Here is a 13,109-nt window from a genome sequence, read left to right as displayed (position 1 = left end):
AAAATAAAAACTTAAAAAATTTACTGGAATGCTACAATAACCAAGACAGTGCAATACTAATGTAAAGACAAAAAAAAAAAAAAAAAAAAAGAAAGAAAAATGGAGCAATATAAAGCCCCAAAATAGACCCACAATGATATAATTACTTGATTTTTGATATCAGCATTAAAGCCTTTCAAAAATGAGAGAAAAGTCTTTCAATAAATACTGATGAAGCAACTGGATATTCATATCAAAAAGGGAAGAATCTTGAATATTACCTTATATTGTATATGAAAATTAAATACAGAATTATTTTAAACCTAAATTAGAGCTGAAGGAAACCAATTTGACAATGAATTATATTTAAAAAAAATTATAAAAAACAGGAGAACATCTTTGAGACTTTGAGTTAGGCAAAGATTTCTAACAGGACACAAAGAGCTTGAACTATGTGAGAAATATTCATAAAATGGATAAAACTAAGATTTAGTTTAACTTATATATAAATTTGTATATTATATTTATATTTGTTATATATTATTTTATATAAATTCTATACATTTATTTAGTTCAATAAAACTAAAACTTGTTGTACTGCAGAAGACAATTATAAAAAAATTAAAATGCAAGGCAAGGACTTGGAGAAAATATTTTCAAAATATACATCAGATTACTGACTGTATCTATTTTGCCACTTGTTTATATAGCACTTATTAAAACAGTAAGGAGGACTTTATTCAGGACTATTTCAGATGGTGTTAGGACTATTACAGCTGAAAGAGATCTGAAAATCACTTATGAGGGGATATCAAGGGTAGGGGGATTCTTGCTAAACTGACTGTACAAGATTCTTGCTGAAGGCAGACCAAGGGCTTAGACTTCAAGAATGGAGGATAAGGAATTTGATTAGATATCAGGGGTGATCAGATACCAAAGATACAGAATTCTCTGTCAACTAATTTACCAACATTCTTACCACAACTGGACTGGGAAGGCTGAAGATATGACCTAGTGATGAGGCCTGATCAAAAAGAGGGAGTGCCATGGAAGAGGAGGTGAGGCACCAGGAAGCATCCAGTGTGATGCAGGCTGCAATCCCATGGCACCTCAAGGCCCCATCAGGCCGTCTTAGACCCTGCCTTGCCATCTCCTCTAGTAGGTGACCTGGGCCAGGCCCGGGTCCCCTTCATCTGCCCACCCTCCCCACCCTGGCCAGGACTTGCCATGCTTCCCAGCCATCCCGGCTTTACTGGACCCAGCATGGTGCCAGGGTCAGTGTTTGTTTTGGATCTCTGGACAGGTGAGGATCCTGTTAAAGGCCACCCTCCTGAGGCAGCAGTTCGAATGGTTCAGGAGATTGTGGGCTCCTTCTACAGGGGCAGGGGAGACCATTTACAGGTCATTTCTGATTGTCACATGATCTGGAGCACATTTGCGTATAATGGAAAGTGATGCCCTCCCTTCTTATGACATTTTAGATAACAGCAAGATTATCAGTGAGCAGTCCTGGAAGGAACTCAAAGTGTGCCCTCCCCACTATTACCCGGTTGAGACTGACCTACGCTGACCATCAAAGTTACCTCATATGGTGGAATGGTGGGCCAAAGCACAGGATCTCCCATGCCAGCAGAAGATTTAGAAGTTTCAGATCGCCCAGGTGTTTACAGTACAATGCAGTGCTTAGGGAGGGATACAAGACTTTCTTTAACACCCTTTACCAAAACTACATTCCCTTTTTTTTCTTTTTGGCAGGCATTGGTGATACCATGGAGGAGATTATCTGACAAATAAAGGTGTTCCGCCCCAGCATCTACATTGTGTCTAACTACACGGACTTTGACGAAGACAGTTTTGGACAGGGATTCAAGGAGTCAGCTCATACACACATACAACAAAAACAGCTCCATTTGTAAGAACTCCAGGTACTTCCAGCAGCTTCTGGACAAAACCAACATTCTCCTGCTGGAAGACTTCATGGAGGACCTCACTATGGCTGATAAGGTTACCAGTGTGGAGAGCATTCATTCTCAAGATTGGTTTCTTACATGACAAGGTGGAAGATCAGTGGGAGCAGGAGAAGATTGTGCAGGAGAAGGACCAGATGCTGGACATGGTCTACTACAACACATCCTGAACAGTGGGGACTGGATGGAGATGTAGGGCTCCTGAGTGTGCAGGTGTGGGGCCAGGCACTGCAAGCCACAGAGAAAAGGAAGCCTCACCTAGAGGCCACCCTGCTGGGAATGCTGTTCCTCCCCATGGGTACAGAGGAGTCCAGGGTGATGCAGCTGCTGAGCCCATGCTCCACACTCTTCCTTTCCCAGTGTCTTCTATTGTGTTCTGGGAAGGCTTGTGGGAGGCCCTGCCAGGTGGAAGGTCCTATGAGTTTGAACACAGGACCTACAGGATGTTAGCACTCTAGGGACCAACTGGTCCAGGGGTTCTTTTTTCCCCAAATTTCTAAACATGGGAAGATGTTCTTCAAACAAATCTAATGTGTGAAACAGATCAACATTTAAAAAAGAGAAAGAAAAAGAAAAACCAAAGCCAAAACAAAATAAAAAAACAAAAAGAGGACCAGAAGAATCTACCTAAAGTTTGGTCAAAGAGAGTCTTTGTCAACAATTACAACTCAATGTTAAGACAATTAACTAGATTCTTAAAAAGAAAGATTTGAATGAAAACTTAACCAAATAAAGTAAAAAATGGCAAATAATATAAAAAGATATTCAACATTTTTATTCCTTAAAAATACAAATTAGAACAACAATAAGATACTAATTCATACATAGAGGAGTTTAAATTAAAACATTGACTTAGATGTACAATTGAACTCTTGTACTTTGCTGCTGGAAGTGCAGAATGATAACCACTTTGTAAATTATTTTGGTACTTTCTCAAAAAATTATATATGTTACTCTATGACACAGAAATACCACATTACCAGTAGAAATGAAACATATGTCTACACAAAAAATTTACATGAATATTTAAAATAGCTTTATTAGCCAAACCCTCAAACAACCAAAATGCTCATTGACTGGTGAATGGATAAATATATTGTTGTAAATCCACAGAGTGAAGTAGTATACAGCAATACTGTTTGATGACAGTTCTCCATCAAATAAGGTTTCTACACTTCCAGTGGCAACTTTTTCCCAGATTGTCATTTAAAGGATGGTTGTGTGCAAAAAGCTTGGGAGAACAGAGACAGTGTCTATATTGTGCGGCTTTTTCCTGACTAGCATAATGAAGATGATGTTAAAACGAGGCAAGTTTTTAATTCCTTTGCTTTTGTGTGTGTCAAGTAAGAAATTGCTGCGGCAGAGGTCAGAGAAGTTTTTTTCCTGCTTTCTCCTCTAGGGTTTTGATGGTTTCCTGTCTCACATTCAGGTCCTTTATCCATTTTGTCTAAAAGGCAACCAATGGAATGGGAAAAGATATTTGCAAATGACGTGTCGGACAAAGGGCTTTATCCAAAATCTATAAAGAACTCACCAAACTCCACACCCAAAAAACAAATAATCCAGTGAAGAAATGGGCTGAAAACATGAATAGACACTTCTCTAAAGAAGACATCCAGATGGCCAACACACACATGAAAAGATGTTCAACGTCGTCCCTCATCAGGGAAATACAACTCAAAACCACACTCAGATACCACCTCACGCCAGAATGGCTAAAATGAACAAATGAGGAGACTATAGATGCTGGAGAGGATGTGGATAAATGGGAGCCCTCTTGCACTGTTGGTGGGAAGGCAAACTGGTGCAGCCACTCTGGAAAACAGTGTGGCGGTTCCTCAAAAAATTAAAAATAGATCTACCCTATGACTCAGCAATAGCACTTCTAGGAATTTACCCACAGCATACAGAAGTGCTGATGCATAGGGGCACTTGTACCCCAATGTTTACAGCAGCACTTTCAACCATAGCCAAAGTATGGAGAGACTAAATGTCCATCAACTGATGAATGGATAAGGAAAATGTGGTTTATATACACAATGGAATACTACGTGGCAATGAGAAAGAATGAAATATGGCCTTTTGTAGCAACGTGGATGAAACTGGAGAGTGTTATGCTAAGTGAAATAAGTCATACAGAGAAAGACAGATACCATATGTTTTCACTCTTATGTGGATCCTGAGAACTTAACAGAAGACCATGGGGGAGGGGAAGAAAAAAAAAAAGGTTAGAGAGGGAGGGAGCCAAAACATAAGAGACTCTTAAAAACTGAGAACAAACTGAGGGTTGATGGGGGGTGGGAGGGCGGGGAGAGTGGGTGATGGGTATTGAGGAAGACAGCTGTTGGGATGAGCACTGGGTGTTGTATGGAAACCAATATGGCAATAAATTTTATATTAAAAAAAATAAAATGAGGCAAGTTTGCTAGCAGATTTGCTGGCAGATTCATAAGCTCACGGGTCTTCCCCTATGACACAGAGGATTTAGACGTGAAAAAGAACATGAGGAAGCTCAAACTTCCTGCTGTGCCATGAATAATAAAGTCTCTGACTCAGCAGTCCAGTGTCTTCTGTTAGAATCCTGTGAAACTGTGGCACACTTACCTGCAAGCATAGTAAAATTCCAAACTATTTATAGTTCCTTGCAAAACTACTGATAAGTGCAACAGCATTAATGAATCTCAAAAACATTAATATGTTAAGTGATAGAAGTCACATAAAAGACTATATCCTGGAAATTGTAAAGAAGAGAAAATTGTAGTAATGCAGAGCGTATCAGTGGTTACCCTGGGCTAGGGTTAAGCAAAAGAACTGGCTACCAAAGGACAGGTAAAAATTTTGGAGTAGTGATGGAAATGTTGTATGCCTTGATTGTGGTGGTGTTATAGCTGTACATTTTTAAAATTAAAACTCATAACATATACATTTAAAATGGTGAATTGTATTATATTTAGTTTATATTTATATTTATACTTTAATAAATTTGATAAAAATATTAAAAATAAATCTAAGCATACCTATATTTTCAACATTCTGAATTAACTTTTTAACAGATCTATACTTTTTTATTTAATTTCTTCAGTCAATTACTAATTAATCAAACTCAACAAAACTGTTAGATAACTTAAAGACAGTAAAACATATTAGATATATATTTTTTGAGTCATCTATTTTGCAGACATCTGTTTGTCTTCTATATATGCTCTCCATTGAGCTAGTTTTTCCCTAGAAATATAATTCCAAGCCCATCTTAGGCAAAAGGGAATTTCAACCTCAGTCATTATGGGGATCCCTTTGTAGTATTACAACATTTAAAAAAAAATCCAGATGTGCAAAGCAGAGTAAAACATATACAAAGGACCTTGTGATCTCTGGGCCATAGTGATCACTTCTACTGTGCCCTTGTCCAAGCCTGCAGGACTCAGTGAAGTCTAACACTTCTGCTGTTCCTGTGTGATAATGGCCACTGGAATTTTTGCTGAGGCTGAGTCCAGGTACCTTGGGGCTGCCCTTCTTAGATGCTTCATTCAGCCACTGCCCTGAGGACCTGAACCTAAATGTGGTGTGACATATAAACACAGGTCTCCAAAACTTGAGGAACGTGCAGACATCTGAACTCATCCTAGTCTTGGGAAATGTCACTTCTCTCTCCTGCTCTTACCTCCCCTCCCTCAAAAGCACTTTCTCTTTGTCATTCTTTTACACTTTACATAATTTTTCTATGCTTTCACAGAAAGATGAGATACTGTCTTAAATAAACCTCTCTATCACCTATAATTATATGAAAAACAAAGGAATATATTTCTCTGAAATTTTCTCAACACAAAATTTAATTTTTAAGTTAAGTATTCCTGAGGGGAAAGATCTTTTTCCCCTATGAAGTATATATTTTAGTTGAATAAAGTATTTTTATTTTGTAACATTGTAAAGCCAAGTATGCAGAGATTAGTAGGTTCTTGAAAAATTAAAAGTATTTTAAGATGTATTTGGTTAACAAAATAACTTGGGTTTCCCTCACAATTTTGGCATTTGCTTCATTCTTCACAAACCACTGCTCTTAAATTGTATGCTGTCCATAATGGACACAGATATAATGGACAGTTGGTCACAGCAGACAAAAACAGATCTGCCCAAACAACTTATTACATTCAAGACATTCTTCTCTACTTATGACAAACAGAAACTCTGGCTGCATTTGACTGGGTCTGAATTTCTCCATATATTGCTATTGGTGTAAAAAAAATATTTTTTAAGGACAGCTACAGCAATAGTAATGCAATATAATTTGATTTCACATAGTACTCTTAGGAACTAAATTATAGTAATTCTACTTTAATTTGTGGCATACCAGAAAGTTATGTGCAACTTTCCAAATTAAACCAATAGGCCAAATCCTGCCACAATATCTTGGCTTCTCTCAAGAGAATGCAAATTCTCTAGCACATGACTCTTCTTTGGAGTAGCACTTATGAGACATGTCAGATTATAGCAATGGAGTAAAATCAGGAGAAAATCTAGGCTATGACTGGATAACATTGGTTTACATATAGTTCACATAAAAATGGCAGTATGGTATCCCTGAATGAGGATAAGTGGAGCACTGGGAAAGCTGAACACTAGACCTGGTCCACCCACTAGCTAGCTGTCAACTTTGTGCCAAACTTTGCTTTTTTCTTGACCTTATTTTCCTCATCTGTAGAAGTAGAGGGTTAGAATAACTAATACCCCCGCTTCCTCTCATGTGAAAATTCTAAGGTAAAAAATGATTCTCAGCATTTTACATATATGAACTCAATCCTCAGAACCATCTGTGAAGTAGAAATTGTTATTATTACCATTTTATAGATCAACAGAAGTATTATATGACACTTTCAGCTACAAAGTGAGCTTGCCAAATATATGAAAACTTTATTTGCATTATCTTGGAATCTTCCCATACCCTTCCTGCTCATCTCTATTTCAGTCTCATCCTACTTTCTCACTCTACCACACAACCCTAAGAGTTATCCCTTGGATCACCAAAATTTGGATGTATACATACTTGGACAAAGTGACAGAAATTCAGAAGAGAGATGAAGATTATAGGTAGAGATTTTAAGTTATTTTTTAATGTTTACTTATTTTTGAGAGAGATAAAGACAGAGCACAAGAGGGAGAGGGGGAGAGAGAGAATCTGAAGCAGGGTCCAGGCTCTGAGCTGGAGCCCAATGCGGGGCTCAAATTCACAAACCATGAGATAATGACCTGAGCCGGAGTTGGACACTTAACCAACTGAGCCCCCCAGGTGCCCCTGTAGATAGAGATTTTAGACTTATCAGTTTCTAGGAGGATTCCAAAATCTAACTGTGGATAAACTACCATAAAGATCATACACGTAATAAAAGAGATCTAGGGCAGGAAACGCCAACAATAAATAAGTGGATAAAAGGAGAGCTTGGAGGTGGTGATATTCCCCACTGGTATCTGTTTTCCCTCCACTGCCAGAATGAGGATGGTATTTCCATGCCTAATGGAGTCAGGCACAGTCACGTGACTAACTTTGGCCAATGAAATGTGATCTAAATGAAATGACAGAAGCTTTACTGGTCAGTAAAGCTGGCCAGGCTGGGCTTACTTTTCCCTCTGCCACTGTGACCTGCATGCTTCAGAGAGACTGCCCTGACTGCCAGGCAACCAGAAGAGAATGAGACAACACAATGATTATACAACCTAACTGAAAAATCAGTCTTTGTTCTCTTTAGCACTGAGATATGAATGTACTGGGTAGAATAAGAAGGAGGGCCCAGAAAGGTAAAGGCTAAACAAATGGAGAATTATGTCACCAAATTCACATTTGAAAGCATGGGGAGCAAAGTCAAGAGTGTCAAATGTTAAAAGAGATGGAGTTAGAGAAGACAACTGTACACTCTTTTGATCTTCTTGAGAGCATTTTCAGTGGAAGAGTAAGGGCTAAGTCAGACAACAGTGGTTGGTATCAGTGCAAAAACAGGAAAATGAAACTAGTAATGCGTAGAACTTTTTAAAATTTAAGGGTAAGAGAGATAAGGTTACATAGGAAGATAGGGAGAGTTGGGGAACACTGGAGCAATCTGTGTATATGGGAGGTGACAGGGCATCCCATATTTACTGGAAAAGCATCATAAGGAGCTGGGATTTTATCATGACACAGAGTGACTTAGTGACATGGGTTGTATCCATGTATAGTGCACACACACATCTTTTCTGGTGAGTGAGTTATGTATATTCATGTAGATTCCTGAATGGCAATCAGGAATCTTTATAATTTGTAGTGAGCTTACTTCAAGATACACATATGCACAGATACATGAGGCTATGCAGTAATAAATATGATGTCTAAATACTCTTCTTACTTTGATATCTAAATCAAAATGGAATCTAAGAGGATCTTAAGTTATAGGCCAGTACCCAGAGTGGAGTTTAAATCCATACCCCACCACTTAGTATCTGTGTGCCACTAGTGGAGTTACTTAACCTCTTTTTACTTCTGTTTAATTACCCAGCCTTAACTTGCCCCCAAGATACACTATATATAATCCTTATTAATATACGCCCATTTCCATAAGGAAATCTATTTCTTTTTAAAAATGTTTTTAATGTTTATTTATTTCTGAAAAAGAGAGAGAGACAGAGACAGAGAGAGAAGCCATGAGCATGGGCGCAGCAGAGAGAAATTGGGAGACACAGAATCCAAAGCAGGCTCCAGGCTCTGAGCTATCAGCACAGAGCCTGACTTTGGGGGGGGGGGAGGGGCTCTAACACACTAAACATGAGAGCATGACCTGAGCCGAAATTGGATGCTTAAGCAGCTGAAACACCCAGGTGCCCCAGAAATCTGTATATCTTAAAATCATTTGTTCATTGGTAGAAAGTAGAGGACAGGGAAGGAAACTTGCTGAAAATGCAGATCATACAGGACAAACGCTGCAATCAGTGCTGAAGTCTCCCAATCCTAATCACACTTAGAATGCAGGGAAAAAGCAGGGAATTGAATGGGTCAGTTTTTAAAATTCTAGAATAGAAAGCCCAGATGGAAAATGATGGAAAGTTATTGCTATTATAATAATTATGCAAAACGTTTTGTAAACATTATAGATTTAATCCTGAGAGTAACAATTTCTCTTTTTTTAATGTTTATTCATTTTGAGAGAGAGAAAGAGAGAGAGAGAGAGAGAGAGAGAGACAAAGCGTGAGTTGGGGAGAGGCAGAGAGAGAGGGAGACACAGAATCCAAAGCAGGCTCCAGGCTCTGAGCTGTCAGCACAGAGCCTGTCGTGGGGCTCAAACTCATGAACCATGGGATCATGACCCAAGCCAAAGTCTGAAGCTTAATGGACTGGGCCACCCAGGTGTTCCCCAACAGTAACAATTTCTAAATTTAATGGCATGCTTCTTCATTTTCCTAAAAAATGCTATATGACTAATTTAAAATATGTATGAATTTAAGGCAATTTTAATTTGAGGTGGGCACTTCAATTTTTTTAAAAATGTGAAAGCAAAGATGAGTGGAGCAACAGCTTTTTAAATTGGTCAAATTTATTGATACTAGGTGAGTAATTAGCTGGGTTTATCTCACTGGTGTGGAAAAAAAGTGAATCAAATTATTTTGTTGCCTTGTCTCAAAGATTATTATAATTCTTGGTTTTAATAAGACTCCAACATTAGAGGAATATTTTTGACACCACACAAATGATAGAACCATCACAATCGTTTTAATTGGAATGTGCCTTAGAATCCATTCTGTCTCTTGCACATAAAGATGTTAAGGCTCAGAAAGAGTAAGTCACTTACCCAGAGTCCTACTTCATAGAAAAAGATCAATTATTAGTATTAAATGTGAAATAAATGACTATAAATTGTTTTAATATTATAGTATCATTATTTTTAATGATATCATAAGTGAAGCTATATTTATAGCCCAGCTTTCATTTCCAATCATAGCTTTTTCAGTTCTACTCTTGTCTCATACAGAAAGAACACCTTAACTCTACAAGTTGATTAAGATTCACATTAATGACAGTATTTTTTTTTGTTTTATGATTTTACCTCCTTTCTTCAGACAAAAGTCTTTCATGAATGTCACAGGATGCTGTCATTCATTGAGAAGGGTACTCTTATTTCATCCCATATGCATGAGATCATTATTAACACATGGTTATTTTAAGGATATAAGCAGAGCATGAATTACAGAGCAATAACTAAACACACAGGTAACTAACCCTATCCACTAGTGAATAAACCATAGGAGTCAGAGGGTGTGGGGGTTGAGGAACTGCCATAATAGAGCACCAGGTTGCCCATAATGTCAGAAAGGTCATCAGACAGTGGGAGGAGGTGTTTATACCTATATATGCTCTCCTGTTTACAGTTTCTTAAAGTGAAATTTTGATTAATAAAATAAATTCAACATATTTTCTCTCTAATAAAACTTTTCAAAGGGCGAAGCTCGAAGAACTATTTTATTATTATTACTTAAAACATTATAAACGGTTGCCATTTATACAGAAATGGGAGAGGTGACATAATGGCATTTGATCTATGAGTCCATCCACTGAAAAAAAAGTCCAGATAGAAGTCATTGAAGGTGTGTGTGTCCTTTGTTACTTACAGTATATTTCACTCCAAATGAAACAAAGTGCTAAGGCTCATACACTGCTTGAGTGTCCCTCACAGAACGCCAATTAGCATCAGTGCCCAGTGGCAGCCCAGCTCAAGCGCAGTCTATAGGCGCTCACCCATTACACACAGCAGGAAGTTGTATTGCTCTAAAACCACAAGCCACTGCTTTGATGGTGCAGGAGACCTTGGCCTTTTAAACGTATAAACAACCTTTCTTTTCTAATCTGGGCCATTAGAGGGAAATGCTGTGAAAGCCTGTATTCTGAAATAACCAGGTTTGCTCAGAGTCATGACAGTTTTCAATCTTGCTGCCAGTAAAGAAGAATAGCGTTAAACTAAAAATAACATGGGTGCAGAATGTGCCTTGGGCACCTACTGAGGCCTAAAGTGTTTCAGATTAATTTGAAACCAAGCAAAGGTGGATTTTCTCTCTGCTTTGGCCCTTTTGCGGGTGTTGTAATCAGGGGGAAAATTCATCTGTCTAATGAGCTCTAGTTACAGAAAGAAAAGAAACTGTGTTCAAGACTAAAACACTCATCAGGCAACCCTATGGCTGTTTTTTTTCTAAGTTATAATAAGCACTTCTCTATTGATTCCATGCCATTTTTTAGTATGAGTTTCTTTTTATCTGCAAAGAATTCATTTGCAATCGAGTATTATAATTAAAATTAATTAATTAATATGGATCAGATTTCAATACTTTGGAAGGTGCTAATAAAATTAAAGGCAGCTAACAAGAATCATATTCTGGATACCCAAAAACACAGACAAATTTTTTATAGTGAATGAAGTTGTAATTTTCAGACTCATTTAATTGTCTTTTGGGGCAATCAATTGAACTGATAGATGATAGCTCAAATACTCAAGTCTTTGAATGTTCTGAAAACCCCTGAAACTTAATATGTTTAAACTACTTTTTCAAATTTAGAGCTATTTCTTAACTCTAATGTCACTCCAGTAAGTCCCACTTCCTAATATTTGCATCTGCTAGAACATCTGTTTTGTGTATGCTAAAAAATGAAGAAAAAAAAAAAAGCTACTCCATGTCCTTCTAAAAACAGAATGAAGCGTACCCAAAACTTGACTTTTAGACTTTGTAGGGGGAAAGACACAGAACAAGAGTCTGCAAAAGAATATATACTCTTTTGGGCTAAATATGAGACTTCAGTCCCACAATTCAAAACAAACATTTTCCTAGGCAGAACAGTGGGAGAAAGAGGGAGTGGCCCCAGTAGATTAGGGCAATGGAACCATCATGGATGAATTTACAGTAAAAAGCTTTCCTGTCCAGGTCCAAATATTGATCAGGTAGACATAGATATTTTATAGCTTTATTGTTGTTAGTCATTTTAGTACTGTTTATTTCATTTGTTAGTTTTCTTTTTAGGAGCTATTTCTTTCTCTCCAAAAAAAAGAACTTTCAAAGAATCCAGGACTTCAGGGGGGCTAATGCATAAATTTGTTTTATGACACTAAATATATAACTTCAGGTGATTAGGAATTTTAAGAATATGTTCATCTATGACTAATTACCAATTTATGATACATAAAAGTGTTTTCTCAGAGCCTTAGAAAAAAAAATGATCTAACTGAGGGCTAAATATAGAACTCTTATTTTTTTAAAACTATGTTCAAAAATATTTCACAAATACTAACATATATGTCTTAATTATTTTTGTGTAATGGTGTTTTTCTTTTAATGTTTTTATTTATTTTGAGACAGAGAAAGACAGAGCATGATCAGGGGAGGGGCAGAGAGAGAGGGAGACACAGAATCTGAAGCAGGCTCCAGGCTTTGAGCTGTCAGCACAGAGCCTGACGTGGGGCTCGAACTCACAGACTGAGAGATCATGACCTGAGCTGAAGTCGGATGCTCAACCGATTGAGCTATCCAGGCACCCCTGATCTTTTTCAATGTCATTATTTATTCTTGTAAGAGCCCCCTTATTCTTGTAAGAACAATTGAAGACCTGTTTTACTATCCTACATTGTATCAGAATTGATCAAATATTGTCATATAAGTAATAGTTTGTTGACTCTATATTGAGAAGACATTCAATATTGGTTTGTTTTATGATTTCTATTTCCTCTTAAATTTGATCAAGGAAAACACAGGCCAGTTAACAGACTATGTTCATTCCTTCTTTCTCCAGTTAATTGAGACTTTACCACACACACACACACACACACACACACACACACACATACACACAAACCCTCTATAACTTTCTACAATAGTAATTCTCAAACCTGTGGTCTCAGGTCTACTTTCCAACCTTAAGGAATCTTGACCACAACAATCTTGAGTTTACATGAGTTTTACCAAGAAATATTTATAGTCACAGAAATTGAAACGGAATTTTTTTTACAAATTATATTCATGCACTTAAGAATAAAAGTATAAATATATTACATGTTAAGACAAATGACATGTTTTGTAAGGAATAACTATATTTTTTAAAACAAAAAGAACTGGCGAGAAGAATGGTATTTTTTTTAATTTTGCAAGTCTCTTAATGTCTGGCCT

At 37.3% G+C, this 13,109-nt stretch overlaps 1 pseudogene; it reads left to right on the top strand.

Moving 5' to 3' along the window:
* The first annotated feature begins 1,025 nt into the window (after nucleotides 1-1,025).
* LOC111561445 lies at nucleotides 1,026-2,151 on the top strand (annotated as a pseudogene).
* Nucleotides 2,152-13,109: the final 10,958 nt, after the last annotated feature.

The sequence above is a fragment of the Felis catus genome, chromosome B4 (genome assembly GCF_018350175.1).
Source record: "Felis catus isolate Fca126 chromosome B4, F.catus_Fca126_mat1.0, whole genome shotgun sequence".
NCBI classification, from domain to species: domain Eukaryota; kingdom Metazoa; phylum Chordata; class Mammalia; order Carnivora; family Felidae; genus Felis; species Felis catus.
Note: the sequence above shows the minus strand (reverse complement) of the source record. Positions and strands in the feature narration are given on the sequence as shown.